We start from the raw sequence: 25,175 nt of genomic DNA, 5'->3' as shown, positions 1-25,175 counted from the left end.
TTAGTTTTTTTCAGCTCAGAATTACTCAAGAGGCATAGCCTAGTGTTTTGTTTTTTATTTTTTTGTATTCATTCGGGATCACAGTGCAGACGAACAGAGGTCCCTGTACCGAATGGATCAGTATGAATATGTGTACCATTACGCCTCTAGATAAGAACTTTGCCAACCTGCATGGCAAAGGAACATTTTAGAACACAAAGACTTCACGACTAGGTTGCGTCTCTGGCAACCTAACCGATAGAATGAAAGACCAGCCGGTGGACATGCTAGCATGCTGTAAAGACTGTTGGAGACGGACAGAAGGGTGTGTTCATAACAATTCAACTGTTCTACCTTGTTAGCTACAGTAGCAAATAGATCCAAGTTGGCTGGACTGATCCTTAACCTCTCTGGGCTAGGTGGGACGCCCACCTACTCAACAGCCAGTGTAATCCCGTGGCGCGATATTCAAATACCTCAAAAATGCAAAAACTTCAATTTTTCAAACATATGACTATTTTACACCATTTTAAAGACAAGACTCTCGTTAATCTAACCACACTGTCCGATTTCAAAAAGGCTTTACAACGAAAGGAAAACATTAGATTATGTCAGCAGAGTACCCAGCCAGAAATAATCAGACACCCATTTTTCAAGCTAGCATATAATGTCACATAAACCCAAACCACAGCTAAATGCAGCACTAACCTTTGATGATCTTCATCAGATGACAACCCTAGGACATTATGTTATACAATACATGCATGTTTTGTTCAATCAAGTTCATATTTATATCAAAAGCCAGCTTTTTACATTAGCATGTGACTAGCATGTGACTAGCATTCCGACCGAACACTGCCGGTGAATTTACTAAATTACTCACGATAAACGTTCACAAAAAACATAACAATTATTTTAAGAATTATAGATACAGAACTCCTCTATGCACTCGATATGTCCGATTTAAAAATAGCTTTTCGGTGAAAGCACATTTTGCAATATTCTAAGTAGATAGCCCGGCATCACAGGGCTAGCTATTTAGACACCCAGCAAGTTTAGCACTCACCAAAGTCAGATTTACTATAAGAAAAATGTTATTACCTTTGCTGTTCTTCGTCAGAATGCACTCCCAGGACTTCTACTTCAATAACAAATGTTGGTTTGGTCCCAAATAATCCATTGTTATATCAAAATAGCGGCGTTTTGTTCGTGCGTTCAAGTCACTATCCGAAAGGGTAAATAAGGGTGACGAGCATGGCGCATTTCGTGACAAAAAAATTCTAAATATTCCATTACCGTACTTCGAAGCATGTCAACCGCTGTTTAAAATCAATTTTTATGCCATTTTTCTCGTAAAAAAGCGATAATATTCCGACCGGGAAAGCGTGTATACGTACAAAGAGAGAGAAAATAAAAACATCTCATGCCCTCGTGCACGAGCCTGACTCTCAGAGTACTCTGACCAGCCACTATCCAAACGCGATAATGTGTTTCAGCCTGGGGCTGCCTCGATATCATTCAGCTTTTTCCCGGGCTCTGAGAGCCTATGGGAGCCGTAGGAAGTGTCACGTTACAGCAAAGATCCTCAGTCTTCAATAAAAAGAGCCAAGATGAACAACAACTTGTCAGACAGGCCACTTCCTGTTCAGAATCTTCTCAGGTTTTTGCCTGCCATATGAGTTCTGTTATACTCACAGACACCATTCAAACAGTTTTAGAAACTTTAGGGTGTTTTCTATCCAAAGCCAATAATTATATGCATATTCTAGTTACTGGGCAGGAGTAGTAACCAGATTAAATCGGGTACATTTTTTATCCGGCCGTGTCAATACTGCCCCCTAGCCCTAACAGGTCTTTAAGAGTCTAAACCGCGGGGGGGGTTCTACTAACCAAACATATGGAATTGTTTTATGATGGCCTTACCAAGGATCATTTAGCTATTTGATTTAGAATTTTAGTACACCTTTAGGTATCAAAAATATATTTATTTACATTTTTTTATGAAACATTTAATTTGGCCTTACTGCTATAAGCCCATAGAAACACACTGAATAACTGGTTCATACATGGACAAAAAAAAAAATAAGAAAAAAAATCGATGTCTGTCCTGTATCCGAGAGATATAAGATCAGGATTTTTAACAAATATTTAACCCTTTTTTTAGGCACTAAACTACTTCCGTATGTAAGTAATTTGTGTGTCCTAGAGCAAAACGGAGAACAGTGTGTAGCCCGAACGGGTCGGACGCTACAGACAGAAATGGTCAGATCGACTGTACCGACTTCAGACAAGTCCCCTGACACTTGTGGGGGTTGTAGAGCAAAATGGATATAATAGTTTGTAGACCGAACCGTTCGGACGCTACAGACAGAAATTGTGCTTGATGAGGCTGGCAGGTGGCCTAGCGGTTAGAGCACTGGGCCAGTAACCGAAAGGTCACTGGTTTGAATATACCTGAGTCGACAAGCTGAAACATCTGTTGATGTGCCCTTGAGCAAGACACTTAACCCTAATTTGCTCCAGTGGAGGAGTACTACCATGGCTTTCCCTGTAAAACACATTTCACTGCACCTACCTGGTGTATATGACAGTAAAAAATATATATATATTTTTTTTTGCGAAAGGCTTATATTTAGCCTAGGTATAATTTCACAAGCCCAGAATTCATTAGATTATTGCTGACTGTTTGAAATGCAGTGTATTTTACCTTTTATTGTACAACAAAGCTTATTTAGCGATAATTATTGTGAATCGCCCATAAGTTAGATCTTGTTTTTTTTATATGATTTACAGGTCGCCCAGCCCTACCCCATGTTAAGATAACATTACCACCAGCTTATCCAAAGACATGGTCCTCTTTTCGCGATGTGAGTATTGGGTTGCAACTGAGACAACCCGGTTCAATTTGGGTCCCGAGGCAAAACCAGTTGAGAACCACTGATCTAAAAGACCTGCATCACCTGTACTGGGAGCTTTTCCCTTTCTTAAAGGACATATTTGAGTATTTTTGGAGCATTTCATGTTTTTTTTTTGAGCCCCCGTACTGCACAATGAGGAAGTGAGTCGCTAGTTGGGGTAAGTTTCTCCAAAACAAGTGAAATCACAACAACAACAAAATACAAAAAAAGTGTTTGGACCCTTCTATAACATGCCATTTAAATAAAAAAAATACAGAAAAATTCTCCTTTATAGCCTAATTACTGGTAGCCTAATTACATTACTAATTGAGATGATTCAAGTATCAAGAGGTCAAGTGTCATGAGAAGATACTATATTGACCTGCTTGAGGACAAAACTAGGCCTCCCAGTTAAAAATACATTTTCCTAGCCATTACAACCTATGAATCTAGTAGTACTAAGCCTACTCCCACCATGGCTAAGACAAGCTAACTGAGCTAGCAGTACTCACCCAGTCTAAGTCTTTTCCTGTGGTAACAAGCTGAGTTAGCATGCTAAGCTAACAATACTTACCCCGTCGAAGTCTTCTCCTGTTGTATACAAGCCTATTTAGTTAACATGCTAAACTAGCAATACTCACCTTGTAGGCCTTCTCCTGCAGGTTGGTGTTGCTGAGCTTCAGGATAACATCAAATTCGATGGGCTTCACACTCATCTGACCAGGCTTCTTGTTAAAGTCCACCTGACGGATGATCTGAAGAACACACAAAGAACAGAAAAATGTGTGCCTTCAGAAATCATGCTAAATTAGCAAAAACTTTACACACGTTAGACATCATCAAAACACCAGTGACAGTGCCTGCCCTCAAAAACCCACAAGCCAGGACGTCACCATCCTTTGGTATAGGGCTTGTACAATGGAAAAATAATTGAGGTTCCTGACGACAGACATTTTAATAAATTATCAATGCAAATATATGACCAAAGGTTACAGTCCGTAAAAAAGCATACAATTAAAAACTACAACCCATCAAACACTATATGCTTGGTGGTTATTGAGTGTGTGTTTGTGTGCCCCTGGTGATGTGACCCTTTAGTAGCTGTGTCTTCTGAAAAAGCTACTGGGGATCCAAATAAACAAATGGCAATTATATTGTGCATGTCCTTCAGAATCAGCACAGTATGTGCCAGTGCTATATTTCTGTATTTTTACTTAAATCATTTTAAATATCACATTGTTTGTTTTATGTGTACTGGATTGACCTAGTTCTGTATATTTCGTTCGTGTATCTGTGTGTGTGTGCATGTGAGGTCGTTGGTACTAGGCGAGCGGGAGCACTCCTGGCCAGGTCTGTCTGTACAAACATCGGATGTGGTGGTGGTCGCCGGGGGGGGGGTGATATGGGCCAGCCCTGATACACAGAGGGGGCCACTGTAGCAGGAAGCTCACACACACACACACACACACACACACACACACACACACACACACACACACACACACACACACACACACACACACACACACAAAGTATGTGTGGTGTGCATGCACGTGTGTGTATGATAGTGTGGTCTGTTATTGTAGATGGAGTGTGTCTTAGTGTTTGTTGGCGTCCTGTGGTAAGCTAGCATGAGAAAGGCAGTATGGGAGGCGACCACTTGTTCCCGTGTGCATGTGCACAGTTTGACCAGAGCGATAAAGACCAGGCTGTGGTTTACGCTCTGCTTCTAACTCAGACATACCAAACTTGACACATTTTTATTATCCCACAATGCACCAATTTGCCTAGGTACTTTTTTAGTTTAATAATGTTGGCAGAAGACTGCCTAAGTATGAATGGTAGTCTATAGACTGTTATGGGTACTTGTAATTGGCTTCTCTTCATCTAGCGAACTAGAAATATACTTAAAATGTAGGATTTTCTGACAAGGTGGTGCTGATGTACAGTCGTGGCCAAAAGTTTTGAGAATGACACAAATATTGATTTTCACAAAGTCTGCTGCCTCAGTTTGTATCATGGCAATTTGCATATACTCCAGGATGTTATGAAGAGTGATCAGATGAATTGGAATTAATTGCAAAGTCCCTCTTTGCCATGCAAATGAACTGAATCCCCAAAAAACATTTCCACTGCATTTCAGCCCTTCCACAAAAGGACCAGCTGACATCATGTCAGTGATTCTATTGTTAACACAGGTGTGAATGTTGACGAGGACAAGGCTGGAAATCCCTCTGTCATGCTGATTGAGTTCGAATAACAGACTGGAAGCTTCAAAAGGAGGGTGGTGCTTGGAATCATTGTTCTTCCCCTGTCACCCATGGTTACCTGCAAGGAAATACGTGCCATCATCATTGCCAGTAAGATTGCACCTAAAGCAACCATTCATTGGATCATCAAGAACTTCAAGGAGAGAGGTTCAATTGTTATGAAGAAGGCTTCAGGGCGCCCAAGAAAGTCCAGCAAGCACCAGGACCATCTCCTAAAGTTGATTCAGCTGCGGGATTGGGGCACCACCAGTACAGAGCTTACTCAGGAATGGCAGCAGGCAGGTGTGAGTGCATCTGCACGCACAGTGAGGTGAAGACTTTTGGAGGATGGCCTGGTGTCAAGAAGGGCAACAAAGAAGCCACTTCTCTCCAGGAAAAACATCATCGACCGACTGATATTCTGCAAAAGGTACAGGGATTGGACTGCTGAGGACTGGGGTAAAGTCATTTTCTCTGATGAATCCCCTTTCCGATTGTTTGGGGCATCCGGAAAAAAGCTTTTCCGGAGAAGACAAGGTGAGCGCTACCATCAGTCCTGTGTCATGCCAACAGTAAAGCATCCTGAGACCATTCATGTGTGGGGTTGCTTCTCAGCCAAGGCAGTGGGCTCACTCACAATTTTGCCCAAGAACACAGCCATGAATAAAGAATGGTACCAACACATCCTCCAAGAGCAACTTCTCCCAACCATCCAGGAACAGTTTGGTGACGAACAATGCCTTTTCCAGCATGATGGAGCACCTTGCCATAAGGCAAAAGTGAAAACTAAGTGGCTCGGGGAACAAAACATTGATATTTTGGGTCCATGGCCAGGAAACTCCCCAGACCTTAATCCCATTGAGAATTTGTGGTCAATCCTCAAGAGGCGGGTGGTCAAACAAAAACCCCACAAATTCTGACAAACTCCAAGCATTGATTATGCAAGAATGGGCTGCCATCAGTCAGGATGTGGCCCAGAAGTTAATAGACAGCATGCCAGGGCGGATTACAGAGGTCTTGAAAAATAAGGGTCAACAAATATTGACTCTTTGCATCAACTTCATGTAATTGTCAATAAAAGCCTTTGACACTTATGAAACGCTTGTAATTATACTTCAGTATTCCATAGTAACATCTGACAAAAATATCTAAAGACACTGAAGCAGCAAACTTTGTAAAAATGTATATTTGTGTCATTCTCAAAACTTTTGGCCATGACTGTAGGCCTAAGGTTTGGTAGGGGGGAGGTCCGGATGGGGTCAGTCAAGTTATAGCATTTAGCATTTTTGAAAAACCTGTAAATGACATTCGCTGAAACCTAGCATCTTAAAATATATCAAACATTGTAACCAAGACAGAAGTCTTGTTTGATCCTAAATTAAATTGAAGTGTCTCAATGACGCTTTCAAATTTTTGTAGGTTACATTTTGGGGTAATGATTATTCTAAAAAATAGGCGTATTTATGTGGATAGTCGACTGAAAATGTAAATTGGCTTAATTGTGTTTGGGGAGAAAATTCAGAATAATTCAATTACTGGATGCAATGTAGTACTCTAGTTTACTGTAGGCTTTATGTAATATGAAACAACTGAACTAAGCCTATAGGAGCTTGTTTCAGTTCTCCATCCCTGACCTAATCCATCAAATTACGTCTGACTACTAGACTACCATTCATTCAACATGCCTTGTCGTAATTGGCGAACTATTATCACACCATTAGCAGCCTACTGTTGACATGCGAAGACATATGAAGAGGACAGATTAACTGATTAATTAACATAGGCCTGCTAATCTTTAACAGCCTAAATACAATTTCTGTGAAGGATGATATTAGTGGAACAGCTCTCTGCTACTGTATGTCTGTTTCCATCTACAGAGCGATGCTTACTGAACTACCACAGCACTGTACATTTCCTTGCTTGTCAATGCACTCGTGCCTACTACGGAGATCAAAGCATATGAAATGTGCTATTTTACAGGGTCAGCCACAGTAGTACAGCGCCACTGTAGAAAATTAGGGTTAAGTGCCTTGCTCAACGGGACAGCGACAGTTGTTACCTAGTCGGCTTGGGGATTCGAACTCGCAACCTTTTGGTTACTGGCCCAACGCTCTTAACTGTTAGGCTACCAGCCAGGGTAAGCCTTAGCTAAGGCGCTAGCTACAAAATAATAGTGGTTATGTGCTTGATTAACACATATAATTTTGGAAAATGTATTTGGCAAACAGTTTGTTCTCCTTTTTACCTACCCTGTGTTATCAATGAATGAAGTGGAGAGCTGCCATCCAGGTAGAGGGAGGAAAACCAACAGTACTATGACTACAGGGGTGGGCCTGAGCAGAGAACTAGAGATTTCGTTCTCCTCATCCGAGTTGTCTGAATAGCTCAGCTCCAACTTCAGACAGTTACAGTTACCACAGTGTGCCATCTAGAAGCCTATTTGTGGGTAGTTTTCCCCCCACCCACACACACACACCCACACACACACACACACAAACGGGGGAGCACGAGGGGGGTGCTTTTCTGCTGCTCTAATTAAAACAGTAGCAGCGCACACCTCAGCCTCTTTTCTCTTTAACGAGGGGAACAGCTAAAAAAATGAATAAACAGGCAATGGGGTGCATCATGAATAAACACTGTGCGCTGTGAGGGGTTCTTGGGGTGTGTGTGCTGGAGGGTGGATGGCTGTGCCGTAGGCAGAGAGGATGCAGTGGCGGTTCTAGACCATTTCAACTGGGGGGTGCCAAGCTGGGGCCAGTTGTACTGTTAGAGGGGCCAGTTACATTAGACGTTATTGTTGTCATATCGTTTTCTTCACTGCATTGCAGGCATTAGCAGGCAAAAGACCATGTTCATAATCATCATCGTTGCTACCGTCTAATAACGGGTGTAAAAAAAGAACGATCGCAAAAATTTGTTATGTACAAATTATTTCATACTCCACATTTAGGGGGGCCACAAGGGGGTCCAAAATTGTTGTCACAGGGGCACTGCCCCCCCCCCAGAACCGCTAGTGAGAGGATGTGGTCTGCAGAGCACGTTAGGAGCAGAGTAAACCACAGCCTGGTCTTTATCACTTTGGTTAGACCATCAACACACACACACACACACACACACACACACACACACACACACACACACACAGCAGACCATCACGGTGAACACTCCCACAAAACCAAGCTGTCGCCTCCATACTACCGTTCTCCTGTTAGCTTACCACAGGAGGCTAGCACTCACTAAGACATATATGGGTATGCACACCACATATACTCAAAGCCAAACCCACACGCACACAGTCAAACATGTTGACAGTTTGTGACCTTACCCTGATAACAAAGGTGTGTAACGCGCACACACAACCCTCAGATGTACTTCCTCCCCCTCATCGTTCCGAGCCTATGCTGTTGTTAGCCGTTGAGACCTCGCTAACTGCCTTGATACACTGGACTGTGTTTTCCACTGATACCTGAGAAAATGTTGCATAACTCCCACCCAAGTTGTTTGTTTCCATTGGTTTTGTTGCCAAATGTTGTCCTCTTGTTGTCATGGGTGTCGTAAGGATTGGACCAAGGCGCAGCGGGTAAAGTGCTCATCTTCTTAATTTATTTAAAGAAAACACTTAAACAAAATAAACAAACGACGAAAACAGTTTCATAAGGCTCCCAGGCTATACAGAAAATAACCACCCACCAAAACACAAGTGAAACAAACAACTAAATATGGCCTCCAATTAGACAACGACAACCAGCTGCCTCTAATTGGAGGTCATTGCCAAAAACCCAACATAGAAATAGAAAACAGAAACACACAAAAAATAGAAACACACAAAACAAACATCCCCTGCCACGCCCTGACCAAACTACAATGACAAATAACCCCTTTTACTGGTCAGGACGTGACACTTGTATTTCTCACATCTTATCAACCCCTTCAGACTACACAAGTGCTTAGGGCAGGGGTGGCCAACCCTCCTCATAGTGAGCTACTGGTTATGCAAGGTTTTGATCCGACCCTGTTGTAAGTTAACATACCAGATTCCGCTGAGCATGGTCCAGTGAGCATATTACCAGTTAATTTAGGTGTGATACCTAGATTAGGGTTGGAGCTAAATCCTTCAGGGCTCGTATTCACAAAGTATCTAAGAGTAGGAGTGCTGATCTAGGATCAGGTCCCTCCTGTCTATGTAATCTTATTCATTATTAAGTAAAGAAGGCGAAACTAGTTCTAGATCAGCACCTCTACAGGGAGACGCTTTGTGAATACAGGCCTAGGAGGGCAGTGATCTTGGGGGAAAGTGGGGCACCCTTAGTATAGAGCAGTGGTCCATTGTAAACCTGCCACACGCACGCACACACTATATGATACATTTATTAACCATAAGAATGAGTGTGAGTTTGTCACAACCCGGCTTGTGGGAAGTGACAAAGGGCTCTTATAGGACCAGGGCACAAATAATAATAACCAATAATTTTGCTCTTTATTTAACCATCTTACATATAAAACCTTATTTGTTCATCGAAAATTGTGAATAACTCACTACAGGTTAATGAGAAGGGTGTGCTTGAAAGGATGCACATAACTCTGCAGTGTTGGGTTGTATTGGAGAGAGTCTCAGTCTTACATCATTTTCCACACAGTCTGTGCCTGTATTTAGTTTTCATGCTAGTTAGGGCCGAGAATCCACTCTCACATAGGTTTTTTATTTTATTTTAATAAAACTTTTATTTAACCAGGTAGGCAAGTTGAGAACAAGTTGTCATTTGCAACTGCGACCTGGCCAAGATAAAGCATAGCAATTCGACACATACAATAACACAGAGTTACACATGGAATAAACAAAACATACAGTCAATAATACAGTAGAAAAAAATAAAAATAAAAGTCTATATACAGTGAGTGCAAATGAGGTAAGATAAGGGAGATAAGGCAATAAATAGGCCATGGTGGCGAAGTAATTACAATATAGCAATTAAACACTGGAATGGTAGATGTGCAGAAGATGAATGCGCAAGTAGAGATACTGGGGTGCAAAGGAGCAAAATAAATAAAATAAATACAGTAAAGGGATGAGGTAGATAGATGGGATGTTTACAGATAGGCTATGTACAGGTGCAGTGATCTGTGAGCTGCTCTGACAGCTGGTGCTTAAAGCTAGTGAGGGAGATATGAGTCTCCAGCTTCATTGATTTTTGCAGTTCGTTCCAATCATTGGCAGCAGAGAACTGGAAGGAAAGGCGACCAAAGGAGGAATTGGCTTTGGGGGTGATCAGTGAGATATACCTGCTGGAGCGCGTGCTACGAGTGGGTGCTGCTATGGTGATCAGTGAGCTGAGATAAGGCAGGGCTTTACCTAGCAGAGACTTGTAGATGACCTGTAGATATCAGTAAGTGACCTGGAGGCAGGGCATGAAAGGGATAACGAATCCAGTTGTTTGTGTCGTCCGTTTCGGGAAAGTACATGCGTAATTGCGCACCCAACTCACTCAGGTGCTTCGTTCATTTGCACACAAAAGTCATACAATGATGGAAAGACCTGTGTGTTGTTAATGCAGACAGAGAAGAGCTCCAACTTCTTAATAATAGCCTCAATTTTGTCCCGCACATTGAATATAATTGCGGAGAGTTCCTGTAATCCTAGATTCAGATCATTCAGATGAGAAAAAACATCACCCAGAAAGGCCAGTCGTGTGAGAAACTCGTCATCATGCAAGCGGTCAAACAAGTGAAAATGATGGTCAGTAAAGAAAACTTAAAGCTCGTCTCTCAATTCAAAAAAACGTGTCAATACTTTGCCCCTTGATAAGCAGTGCGCTTCTGGATGTTGTAAAAGCGTTACATGGTCGCTGCCCATATCATCGCATAGCGCAGAAAATACACGAGAGTTCAGGGGCCTTGCTTTAACAAAGTTAACCATTTTCACTGTAGTGTCCAAAACGTCTTTCAAGCTGTCAGGCATTCCTTTGGCAGCAAGAGCCTCTCGGTGGATGCTGCAGTGTACCCAAGTGGCATCGGGAGCAACTGCTTGCACGAATGTTACCACTCCACTCTGTCTCCCTGTCATGGCTTTTGTGCCATCAGTACAGATACCAACATAAGCAGCAGCTACGTTTGGCTACATACAGACCGTTAGTGGAATTCCCGCGAGAGAGTAGCGGTTAATGTGATTGGATGTTAATTATTTGACTAGTCTACCTGTATTTGATATTGTGTTGTTATTTCACTGAACACTGGTTGATGCTTATTTATAAAACCCTCTTAGGCCTCACTCCCCCCTATCTGAGATATCTGCTGCAGCCCTCATCCTCCACATACAACACCCGTTCTGCAAGTCACATTCTGTTAAAGGTCCCCAAAGCACACACATCCCTGGGTTGCTCCTCTTTTCAGTTCGCTGCAGCTAGCGACTGGAACGAGCTGCAATAAACAATCAAGCTGGACGGTTTTATCTCAATCTCTTCATTCAAAGACTCAATCATGGATATTCTTACTGACAGTTGTGGCAGCTTTGTGTGATGTATTGTTGTCTCTACCTTCTTGCCCTTTGTGCTGTTGTCTATGCCCAATAATATTTGTACCATGTTTTGTGCTGCTACCATGTTGTGTTGCTACCATGCTGTGTTGTCATGTGTTGCTGCCTTGCTATGTTGTAGTCTTAGGTCTCAGTTTTTTAGTGTTGTGTTGTCTCTCTTGTCATGATGTGTGTTTTGTCCTACATTTATATTGTATTTATTTTTAATCCCAGCCCCCGTCCCAGTAGGAAGTCTTTTGCCTTTTGGTAGGCCGTCATTGTAAATAAGAATTTGTTCTTGACTGACTTGCCTAGTTAAATAAAGGTTCAAAAAAAGAAAGGAGAAAAAAAACACTAGATGGTTTAATTTTATTTTGGAAGTGAAACGAAGCTACTCAGGCGAGAGAAAAAAAACTTACCCTAATGTATAGTCCATTGGAAAATATTAATGGACTGTTTGAAAATGTGAAAAAAAATTATATATACTTAAAAAAAAAGTTAAATGTGAATCACATTTTTATTTGGCGTACCCCGACGGCATTGTGTACCACAGTTTGGGAATACCTGGTATAGAAGGTAGGTTCGGGATGGTGATGGGTGGATTTGGCTCTTACCTCCAGTAGGAAGGGCAGAACGGGCACAAAGGTGTGTGTGCTGCCAGAGAGGAGGGTGAGGTCGCACACACAGTGGATCCTCTGAGGGTAGTAGCATGACGTGGGGACCAGCCTGCACAGCAAGACAGACACAGATTCAGTGGTTAACACTACCACCTTCTGGTGGAAGTGTGAAGTAAAACTTGATTTTAGGGCAGGGGTGGGCAATGCATTTTGGCTCGAGTGCCACATAGAGATTAAGAAATTCTATAGCGGGCCAAACATAATTTCGTGTGTGTGTGTGTGTGTGTGTGTGTGTGTGTGTGTGTGTGTGTGTGTGTGTGTGTGTGTGTGTGTGTGTGTGTGTGTACCCACTTGATGATGCCCACTATGACCTGGCACAGTGGGTAGATGAGGGGCTGCAGGACGTCGCTGGGGTGCAGCGTGCTGAGAAACGACGCCACAGGTATTTGTATTTATTATGGATCCCCATTAGCTGCTGCCAAGGCAGTAGCTACTCTTCCTGGGGTCCAGCAAAAAAGTTTATAAAAATGTTCAAAACATTACAACACACTGTGTGCCCTCAGGCCCCTACTCCACCACTACCACACATCTACAGTTCTAAATCCATGTGTATGTGTGTGTATAGTGCGCATGTTATGGTGTGTGTGTCTGTGTGCATGTGTCTGTTCCTATGTTTGTGTTTCTTCACAGTCCCCGCTGTTCCATAAGGTGTTTTTTAATCTTTTTTTTTTTTATATACAATTTTACGGCTTACATCAGTAACTTGATGTGGAAAAGAGTTCCATGTTTTCATGGCTCTATGTAGTACTGTGCGCTTCCCATAGTCTGTTCTGGACTTGGGGACTGTGAAGAGACCTCTTGTGGCATGTCTGGTACAGGCAGTGGACAAACTGCCAGTTATACACCGACTGGTATGTCTCCTGCAGCAATCACACACAGAGACACACAAGGACACAGACACCTTAAATTAACATCAGCACCGATCTACATTCCATTCGTAGTTTGTAATAAAAATATTGTAACAAGCTTTTTGAGATCACTGCTTTTCTAATGATTTGTCCCAGTAGTCTGAAATAAAAGTGGAACCCTTGGCTCCTATGTTAATATGTCACTTTGACCACGCAATAAAATCTTTATAAATGACATTATTCCTTAATATCACTATCTGTACTTCCTAGTGTCCTATATCATACGTCATAATCATTAACCTGTTTACTTTTACGTCACACATTTTTATTTTATTTATTTTTATTTCACCTTTATTTAACCAGGTAGGCAAGTTGAGTACAAGTTCTCATTTACAACTGCGACCTGACCAAGATAAAGCAAAGCAGCTCGACACATATAACAACACAGAGTTACACATGGAGTAAAACAAACATACAGTCAATAATACAGTAGAAAAATAAGTCTATATACAATGTGAGCAAATGAGGTGAGATAAGGAAGGTAAAGGCAATAAATAGGCAATGGTGGCGAAGTAAATACAATATAGCAATTAAAACACTGTAATGGTAGATTTGACAGTAGGTGAGTGTGCAAAGTAGAAATACTGGGGTGCAAAGGAGCAAAATAAATAAATACAATAGGGGAAGAGTAGTTGTTGGGGCTATTTATAGATGGGCTATTTACAGGTGCAGTGATCTGTGAGCTGCTCTGAAAGCTGGTGCTTAAAGCTAGTGAGGGAGATAATTGTTTCCAGTTTCAGAGATTTTTGTAGTTCGTTCCAGTCATTGGCAGCAGAGAACTGGAAGGAGAGGCGGCCAAAGGAGGAATTGGCTTTGGGGGTGACAAGTGAGATATACCTGCTGGAACGCGTGCTACGGGTGGGTGCAGCTATGGTGACCAGCGAGCAGAGATAAGGCGGGACTTTACCTAGCAGGGTCTTGTAGATGACCTGGAGCCAGTGGGTTTGGCGACGAGTATGGAGCAAGGGCCAGCCAACGAGAGCGTACAGGTCGCAGTGGTGGGTAGTATATGGGGCTTTGGTGACAAAACGGATGGCACTGTGATAGACTGCATCCAATTTGTTGAATAGGGTGTTGGAGGTTATTTTGTAAATGACATCGCCAAAGTCGAGGATCGGTAAAATGGTATGTTTGGCAGCATGAGTGAAGGATGCTTTGTTACAAAATAGGAAGCCAATTCTAGATTTAACTTTGGATTGGAGATGTTTTATGTGAATCTGGAGGGAGAGTTTACAGTCTAACCAGACACCTAGGTATTTGTAGTTGTCCACATATTCTAAGTCAGAACCGTCCAGAGTAGAGATGCTAGATGGGCGGGCAGGTGCAGGCAGCGATCGGTTGAAGAGCATGCATTTAGTTTTACTTGTATTTAAGAGCAGTTGGAGGCCACAGAAGGAGAGTTGTATGGCATTGAAGCTCGTCTGGAGGGTTGTTAAAATACTAAAGACTAAAGTACAATTAACTTTAAATCCCAGACGAGCCCCCACTTGTCACAGGCCGGCTCATAGCCTGTGGCAAAAATGAGGGGACATCAACAACAGGTATAGGCCAATTCAAAAGGTTCTTTATTGTAAACAAAACTATTAACTTTAAACAAAGGAAAAAGGAATGAGGTGTGGAAATGTCATAATGTAGGGTGTATGTAAAGTGCGTGAATATGTGTGTGTGAACATTTACATTTACATTTGAGTCATTTAGCAGACGCTCTTATCCAGAGCGACTTACAGTAGTGAATACATACATTTCATGCATTTCTTTTTTGTACTGGCCCCCCCTGGTGTTGCACACACCATGCTGGCGTTGCAAACACCATGCTCTACCAACTGAGCCACAGATGTTAGGTCTAGCTATAGTTTTACAAATGAACAAATGAAAAAAGGTCCTCTTAAAGCCATCTCCAAAAAGCATGCAGATGCTTGTCTTTTCCAGTCCTTTCAGAAAGACTGCTACAGTTAACTGTTATAGTACATGCACACACGTTAATTAATTAACAATTAATAAATGAATTATTCATTCTAGAGGTGACAAGGTCTCGGGTCAGTTGTGAGATTTGGCATGAACATGACTGAGTGGAAACTACGTAAAATTACAAAGGAACAAACAAAACAGGATCATACCTGGAGGAGCAGGGAGAGAGAGAGAGAGAGGTTAGTGGAGCAGTTTTATACCCTGAGCCCAGGTGGCTCCAATCACGCCAGCTCCAATCACTAATGACCCTCCTCTGCCTGCAGGAGGAACCGCCCCTGCACTGCAGAGGAGGAGCCGTGACACACAGTGTCCAAAGAAAGGCCAGAAGTATACAGAATGGTGTCGTCTGCGTAGAGGTGGATCAGAGACTCACCAGCAGCAAGAGCGACATCATTGATATATACAGAGAAGAGAGTCGGTCCAAGAATTGAACCCCGTGGCACCCCCATAGAGACTGCCAGAGGCCCGGACAACAGGCCCTCAGATTTGACACACTGATCTCTGTCGGAGAAGTAGTTGGTGAACCAGGCGAGGCAATCATTTGAGAAACCAAGGCTGTTGAGTCTGCCGATGAGGATGTGGTGATTGACAGAGTCGAAAGCCTTGGCCAGGTCAATGAATACGGCTGCACAATATTGTTTGGTGACAAAACAGATTGTCCTTGACTATGTTCTCCAAATGTTGCTATTTGATTAGGATCCCCATTAGCAGATATTCTTCTTAGGATCCACACAAAACATTGCATAATACAGAATATTAATAAGAAAAGAAAAGCTTAAGGACATAACTACATACATTTTAAATGTCACAGCCTACAAACCAATACATACACACAATATATCTCAGTCAAATAGGGGAGGTGTTGCTTTCAGTTTTTTTAAACCAGGTTTGCTGTTCACTGCTTTGCTCAGGGACAGAATGACAGATGTTTCGCTTGTCAGCTCTGGGATTTGATCCAGCAACCTTTCAGTTACTGGCCCAATGCTCTAACCACTAGGCTACCTTCAAATGAATAGGAGCTCCATGCAATCATGGCTCTAGAAGTTTTTTGAATTCCAGAACTCTGGTGCCATGTCTGGTGGGGTAGGTGTGTGTCAGAGCTGTGTGGAAATTGACTATGAAAACAATTCTGAATTTAACACATCGTTACTTATAAAATTAAGAAGGGACTTTTAGCCAAGAGAGACTGGCATGCATAGTATTGATATAGACCTCTGATCACAGTGAAGAGCAACACGCGCCAGTCTGTTCTGGGCCAGCATCATTTTTTTTTTATGTCCTTCTTTGCAGCACCTGACCATATGACTAGGCAATAATCAAGATACACTATATATACACAAAAGTATATTGACACCCCTTCAAATTAGTGGATTCGGCTATTTCAGCCACACCGCCATGCAATTTCCATAAACAAACTTTGGCAGCAGAACAGCCTTACTGAAGAGCTCAGCGACTTTCAACATGGCACCGTCATAGGATGCCACCTTTCCAACAAGTCAGTTCATCAAATTTCTGCCCTGCTAGAGCTGCCCCGGTCAACTGTAAATGCTGTTATTGTGAAGTGGAAACATCTAGGAGCAACAACAGCTCAGCCGCAAAGTGGTAGGCCACACAAGCTCACAGAACGGGACGGCTGAGTGCTGAAGCGCGTAACGTGTAAAAATCGTCTGTCCTTGGTTGCAACACTCACTACTGGAAGCAATGTCAGCACAAGAACAGCCGCACACAAGCCTAAGATCACTATGCACAATGCCAAGTGTCAGCTGGAGTGGTATAAAGCTCACTGCTATTGGACTCTGGAGCAGTGAAAACGCGTTCTCTGGAGTGATGAATTACGCTTCACCATCTGGCAGTCCAACAGACAAATCTTGGTTTGGCGTATGCCAGGAGAACGCTATCTTCCCCAGTGCATAGTGTGATGTTCGGATGTACCGATCCTGTGCAGGTGTTGTTACACATGCTCTGCCACTGTGAGGACAATCAGCTGTCCATCCTGTCTCCCTTTTGCGCTGTCTTAGGCGTCTCACAGTACGGACATTGCAATTTATTGCCCTGGCCACATCTGCAGTCCTCATGCCTCCTTGCAGCATGCCTAAGGCACGTTCACGCAGATTAGCAGGGATCCCGGGCATCTTTCTCTTGGTGTTTTTCAGAAGGTAGAAAGCCCTCTTTAGTGTCCTAAGTTGTCATAACTGTGACCTTAATTGCCTACCATCTGTAAGTTGTCTTAACGACCGTTCCACAGGTGCATATTCATTAATTGTTTATGGTTCATTGAACAAGCATGGGAAACAGTGTTTAAACCCTTTATAATGAAGATCTGTGAAGTTATTTGGATTTTTACGAATTATCTTTGAAAGACAGGGTCCTGAAAAAGGGACGTTTCTTTTTTGCTGAGTTTATATTGACCATGCAGACTGTCACTGCGAGTGGTTGTTGTGACTTGTGGTAGAGCAAAAACTGACAGGAGACGGGGCTTGGTGTATGTGGAAGGAGAGACAACTCAAGTAGCAAATGGAGTAAACAAACAAACGGACCTTAATACATGCGCCGGAGTGGCAAAACACATTTAACAAACCAAGCACTGAAATAGTGTTATACAAGGTAAAGTAAATACCCAAACAGGTTGGTGCATCAATACCAGTTTATAATAAAATACGATATATCGCCCAGCCCTACATGGGGGCCAGAGTGACAGCCAGGTTGATGTTTTGACAGTGGAGCTGAGCGTCACTGAGACTGAACTGCAGTTCCACAAGAACAAGGTGGAGGAACTGGAGACAGAACGCAGGTACAGTGAGGCAGCTTCATCTCATTTACTTACTACCATTTCAGTTTCAAGTTGTATTAGTCGTATGTACAGAATGCTTACTCGCAGGTTTCTTCTAGACAATGCAACAATAAGAAATAATGAACGATAATAATCCTAACATAAAATAAATGGCAGTAGAATAGAATCTATTCTAGAATAAGTATAATGCAGGAAGGCACAATTTATAGTCCAATATTTACACATGCCACTCTAACCTGGTGGTCCCAGCGCGCACGACCCACGTGGAGTTCCAGGTCTCCGGCAGCCTCTGGAACTGCCGGTCTGCGGCCAACAAGGCAGAGTTCATCTCAGCCTATGCTACCCTCTAGTCCCTCGACTTCTTGGCGCTGACGGAAACATGGATTACCACAGATAACACTGCTACTCCTACTGCTCTCTCCTCGTCTGCCCACGTGTTCTCGCACACCCCAAGAGCTTCTGGTCAGCGGGGTGGTGGCACTGGGATCCTCATCTCTCCCAAGTGGACATTCTCTCTTTCTCCCCTGACCCATCTGTCTATCGCCTCCTTTGAATTACATGCTGTCACAGTTACCAGTCCTTTCAAGCTTAACCTGTTAGGGCTAGGGGGCAGTATTGACACGGCCGGATAAAAAACGTACCCGATTTAATCTGGTTACTACTCCTGCCCAGTAACTAGAATATGCATATAATTATTGGCTTTGGATAGAAAACACCCTAAAGTTTCTAAAACTGTTTGAATGGTGTCTGTGAGTATAACAGAACTCAAATGGCAGGCCAAAACCTGAGAAGATTCCATGCAGGAAGTGGCCTGTCTGACAAGTTGTGTTTTATCTTGGCTCTTTTTATTGAAGACTGAGGATCTTTGCTCTAACGTGACACTTCCTACGGCTCCCATAGGCTCTCAGAGCCCGGGAAAAAGCTGAACGATATCGAGGCAGCCTCTGGCTGAAACACATTATCGCTTTTGGCAAGTGGCCGATCAGAGTACTATGGGCTTAGGCGCGTGCCCGAGTCGACCGAATGCTTTATTTTCTTTCGTCTGTTTACCTAAACGCAGATTCCCGGTCGGAATATTATCGCTTTTTATGAGAAAAATGGCATAAAAATTGATTTTAAACAGCGGTTGACATGCTTCGAAGTACGGTAATGGAATATTTAGAATTTTTTGTCACGAATTGCGCCATGCTCGTCACCCTTATTTACCCTTTCGGATAGTGTCTTGAACGCATCGAACAAAACGCCGCTGTTTGGATATAACTATGGATTATTTTGAACCAAACCAACATTTGTTATTGAAGTAGAAGTCCTGGGAGTGCATTCTGACGAAGACAGCAAAGGTAATAACATTTTTCTTATAGTAAATGTGACTTTGCTGAGTGCTAAACTTGCTGGGTGTCTAAATAGCTAGCCCTGTGATGCCGGGCTATCTACTGAGAATATTGCAAAATGTGCTTTCACCGAAAAGCTATTTTAAAATCGGACATATCGAGTGCATAGAGGAGTTCTGTATCTATAATTCTTAAAATAATTGTTATGCTTTTTGTGAACGTTTATCGTGAATAATTTAGTAAATTCACCAGCAGTGTTCGGTGGGAATGCTAGTCACATGCTAGTCACATGCTAATGTAAAAAGCTGGTTTTTGATATAAATATGAACTTGATTGAACAAAACATGCATGTATTGTATAACATAATGACCTAGGGTTGTCATCTGATGAAGATCATCAAAGGTTAGTGCTGCATTTAGCTGTGGTTTGGGTTTATGTGACATTATATGCTAGCTTGAAAAATGGGTGTCTGATTATTTCTGGCTGGGTACTCTGCTGACATAATCTAATGTTTTGCTTTCGTTGTAACGCCTTTTTTAAATCGGACATTGTGGTTAGATTAACGAGAGTCTTGTCTTTAAAATGGTGTAAAATAGTCATATGTTTGAAAAATTGAAGTTTTTGCATTTTTGAGGTATTTGAATAACGCGCCACGGGATTACACTGGCTGTTACATAGGTGGGACGATTTGGTGCCACCTACCCTAGAGAGGTTAACATCCTTATCATTTATCGCCCTCCAGGTTCCCTTGGAGAGTTCATCAATGAGCTTGACGCCTTGATAAGTTCCTTTCCTGAGGATGGCTCACCTCTCACAGTTCTGGGTGACTTTAACCTCCCCACGTCTACCTTTGACTCATTCCTCTCTGCCTCCTTCTTTCCACTCCTCTCCTCTTTTGACCTCACCCTCTCACCTTCCCCCCCTACTCTCAAGGCAGGCAATACGCTTGACCTCATCTTTACTAGATGCTGTTCTTCCACTAATCTCATTGCAACTCCCCTCCAAGTCTCCGACCACTACCTTGTATCCTTTTCCCTCTCCCTCTCATCCAACATTTCTCACTCTGCCCGTACTCGGATGGTATTGTGCCGTCCCAACCTTCGCTCTCTCTCTCCCGCTACTCTCTCCTCTTCCATCCTATCATCTCTTCCCTCTGCTCAAACCTTCTCCAACCTATCTCCTGATTCTGCCTCCTCAACCTTCCTCTCCTCCCTTTCTGCATCCTTTGACTCTCTATGTCCCCTATCCTCCAGGCCGGCTCGGTCCTCCCCTCCTGCTCCGTGGCTCGATGACTCATTGCGAGCTCACAGAACAGGGCTCCGGGCAGCCGAGCGGAAATGGAGGAAAACTCGCCTCCCTGCGGACCTGGCATCCTTTCACTCCCTCCTCTCTACATTTTCCTCTTCTGTCTCTGCTGCTAAAGCCAACTTCTACCACTCTAAATTCCAAGCATTTGCCTCTAACCCTAGGAAGCTCTTTGCCACCTTCTCCTCCCTCCTGAATCCTCCTCCCCCTCCCCCCCTCCTCCCTCTCTGCTGATGACTTCGTCAACCATTTTGAAAAGAAGGTCGACGACATCCGATCCTCGTTTGCTAAGTCAAACGACACCACTGGTCCTGCTCACACTGCCCTACCCTGTGCTTTGACCTCTTTCTCCTCTCTCTCTCCAGATGAAATCTCGCGTCTTGTGACGGCCGGCCGCCTAACAACCTGCCCGCTTGACCCTATCCCCTCCTCTCTTCTCCAGACCATTTCTGGAGACCTTCTCCCTTACCTCACCTCGCTCATCAACTCATCCTTGACCGCTGGCTACGTCCCTTCCGTCTTCAAGAGAGCGAGAGTTGCACCCCTTCTGAAAAAACCTACACTCGATCCCTCCGATGTCAACAACTACAGACCAGTATCCCTTCTTTCTTTTCTCTCCAAAACTCTTGAACATGCCGTCCTTGGCCAGCTTTCCTCCTATCTCTCTCAGAATGACCTTCTTGATCCAAATCAGTCAGGTTTCAAGACTGGTCATTCAACTGAGACTGCTCTTCTCTGTGTCACGGAGGCTCTCCGCACTGCTAAAGCTAACTCTCTCTCCTCTGCTCTCATCCTTCTAGACCTATCTGCTGCCTTTGATACTGTGAACCATCAGATCCTCCTCTCCACCCTCTCCGAGTTGGGCATCTCCGGCGCGGCTCATGCCTGGATTGCGTCCTACCTGACAGGTCGCTCCTACCAGGTGGCGTGGCGAGAATCTGTCTCCGCACCACGTGCTCTCACCACTGGTGTCCCCCAGGGCTGTGTTCTAGGCCCTCTCCTATTCTCGCTATACACCAAGTCACTTGGCTCTGTCATATCCTCACATGGTCTCTCCTTTCATTGCTATGCAGACGACACACAATTAATCTTCTCCTTTCCCCCTTCTGATAACCAGGTGGCGAATCGCATCTCTGCATGTCTGGCAGACATATCAGTGTGGATGACGGATCACCACCTCAAGCTGAACCTCGGCAAGACGGAGCTGCTCTTCCTCCCGGGAAGGACTGCCCGTTCCATGATCTCACCATCACGGTTGACAACTCCATTGTGTCCTCCTCCCAGAGTGCTAAGAACCTTGGCGTGACCCTGGACAACACCCTGTCGTTCTCCACTAACATCAAGGCGGTGACCCGATCCTGTAGGTTCATGCTCTACAACATTCGCAGAGTACGACCCTGCCTCACACAGGAAGCGGCGCAGGTCCTAATCCAGGCATTTGTCATCTCCCGTCTGGATTACTGCAACTCGCTGTTGGCTGGGCTCCTTGCCTGTGCCATTAAACCCCTACAACTCATCCAGAACGCCGCAGCCCGTCTGGTGTTCAACCTTCCCAAGTTCTCTCACGTCACCCCGCTCCTCCGCTCTCTCCACTGGCTTCCAGTTGAAGCTCGCATCCGCTACAAGACCATGGTGCTTGCCTACGGAGCTGTGAGGGGAACGGCACCTCCGTACCTTCAGGCTCTGATCAGGCCCTACACCCAAACAAGGGTTCATCCACCTCTGGCCTGCTCGCCTCCCTACCTCTGAGGAAGCACAGTTCCCGCTCAGCCCAGTCAAAACTGTTCGCTGCTCTGGCACCCCAATGGTGGAACAAGCTCCCTCACGACGCCAGGACAGCGGAGTCAAACACAACCTTCCGGAGACACCTGAAACCCCACCTCTTTAAGGAATACCTAGGATAGGATAAAGTAATCCTTCTAACCCCCCCCCCTAAAAGATTTAGATGCACTATTGTAAAGTGGTTGTTCCACTGGATATCATAAGGTGAATGCACCAATTTGTAAGTCGCTCTGGATAAGAGCATCTGCTAAATGACGTAAATGTAATGTAAATGTGAGAAAGGGGGGGTGGGGAGCAGGTGTATGAATTGAGCATTATAATAAGAGTCTGTGATGTGTGTGTAGTAGGGATGCACCAATATGACATTTTTGGCAGATACCAATATCCGATATTTTCCTTGACAAAAAGCAGATACATGATATTTAACATTTTTGTGGACTTAAGCATTCTAGTACAGTTAAATAGTTCACACACACACACACACAGTGGTCTAAGGCACTGCATCTCAGTGCAAGAGGAGTCACTACTGTCCCTGGTCGAATCCAGGCTGCATCACATCCGGCGGTGATTGGGAGTCCCATAGGGTGGTGCACAATTGGCCCAGCGACGTCGGGTTTGGCCAGGGTAGGCCGTCGTTGTAAATAAGAATTTGTTCTTAACTGACTTGCCTAGTTAAATAAAGGTTACCCACACACCACACCGACCAAAAAGTTATTTTGATGGCATTTATATATGTCCCCATTACCAGTAAAACATCAAAACCTATTTATTTCACTTACTTGCTGTGCTGTTTCGTTGTTCATTTGTTCAGTCGTTCCATTATCATACATGTCAAGCAGTGACGTTTCAGCTGTCTGTCCATGGCCTCTCTTCCTCGGTACACACTGTCTCTGTGTACGTTTCCATCTTGTCCAGCTGTGTTTTGTAACATTTCACATAAACCCTAGCTGTGTTCGAATACTCATACTAACTGCACTAACCATACTATTTGTGATGTGAATTGAGTATATAGTATGCTTATTGGTCATAGTATGGATATAGTTAGTATGCCAAAAGTTCCCAGATATCGTACTAAATTCGCCAAAATATGAAGTATACATGCAGAGGACACTATTTCCGTACTTTATGGCCCATAATGCGCTTCGGTAGATTGGTCGTCGATGGAAGGCCGGTTTGTCCTTTGAAGAATGTCTCTGGTGGTAAACTGGATACTTGGTAGTACCGTCGTCATGTGGTAGAACAGAATACTCTGTCCATCCTCTCCTAGCCCACGTCTACAGTTGCTGCGCTAACGCAACAGCTAGGAGGTATCACTTCTTTAGTGAATAAGGGTTCAAAGTTCATACCAAGTTGCCATGCTATATGCTCATGCTATATTCTGGCTGGTATAGTCGAAATTCATCCTTCCGGCGTGTAGGTCGTCACCTTCACATTGAAATTCGATGCTAATTTCGTTAGGTTCTCTAAGGTTGGCTACGTTCTGTAGGTGGTCTTTGTCCTTTCAATGTGGGGACCTCAAGTCCACACGTCCTTGGAACAGAAAGTTACATTTTCATCAAGGGGCTTATATAGGATTGGGAGAGAGGGCCGTGTTTCATAGTTTACAACCACTGTCTGTTCTCATGGGTGGAGCCACTGAGTTGGCAGAGTTTACTCTATGACAAAACATTCTCTCATTAAGAAGCTAAATTGCTTATAATGTGTAGACTTTCCTAGATACAGTTTATGTCATCCTATCATTAGTAATAATGTCTCAGATGACAACTGATCTGGCATCATATTCTTTAAGTACCAACGCATATTTTCAGCTGGTTGGATTACCGAAATATGGTTCCTTTCCCCACCCTTTTGATGTTATAAGACTCTCTATGTTAACAAAGGACTTTCCAAGAGTCACTCTGTAGAGTAGGGAGAGAGAAAAGGGGAAAGGTATTTATGGGGGTCATAAACCTCCCCCATCAGGCCAACGTCATGACAGTTGCAATAGATGGTATAAAATACAGTATATACATGTGATAGGAGTAATGTAAGATATGTAAACATCATTAAAGTGGCATTATTTAAAGTGGCATTGTTTAAAGTAACTAGTGATCCATGTATTAAAGTGACCAGTGATTGGATCTCAATCTAGGCAGCAGCCTCTGAGTTAGTGATTGCTTTTTAGCAGTCTGATGGCCTTGAGAAACAGGACTGAAAAACAGCTTCTCGGTCCCAGCTTTGATGCACCTGTACTGACTTCGCCTTCTGGAAGGTGGCGGTGTGAACAGGCAGTGGCTTGGGTGGTTGTTGTCCTTGATATTTTTTGCCTTCCTGTGACGTCGGATGCTGTAGGTGTTCTGGAGGGCAGGTCGTTTGCCTCCGGTGATGCGTTGTGCAGACCGCACCACCCTCTGGAGAGCCTTGCGGTTGAGGGGGGGTGCAGTTGCCGTACCAGGCTGTGATACAGCCCGACAGGATGCTCTTGATTGTGCATCTGTAAAAGTTTGTCAGGGTTTTGGGTGACATGCCAAATTTCTTCAGCCTCCTGAGGTTGAAGAGGCGCTGTTGCGCCTTCTTCACCACACTGTCTGTGTGGGTGGACCATTTCAGTTTGCTGTGAGGTGTGCGCAGAAGAACTTTAAACTTTTCACCTTCTCCACTGCTGTCACTTCGATGTGGATAGGGGGGTGCTCCCTCTGCTGTTTCCTGAAGTCCGCGATCATCTCCTTTGTTTTGTTGAGTGTGAGGTTGTTTTCGTGACATCACACTCAGAGTGCCCTCACCTCCTCCCTGTAGGCTGT

General features: G+C 43.8%; 1 pseudogene; it reads right to left on the bottom strand.

Moving 5' to 3' along the window:
• The window catches only part of LOC106567460 (nucleolar complex protein 2 homolog), a 52,712-nt pseudogene extending 31,328 nt beyond the window's left edge, over positions 1 to 21,384 (bottom strand).
• Between the last annotated feature and the right edge of the window lie 3,791 nt (positions 21,385 to 25,175).

This window comes from Salmo salar, chromosome ssa13 (genome assembly GCF_905237065.1).
Source record: "Salmo salar chromosome ssa13, Ssal_v3.1, whole genome shotgun sequence".
NCBI lineage: Eukaryota > Metazoa > Chordata > Actinopteri > Salmoniformes > Salmonidae > Salmo > Salmo salar.
The sequence above is the reverse complement of the archived record's forward strand: the minus strand, read 5'-3'. Positions and strand labels throughout refer to the sequence as shown.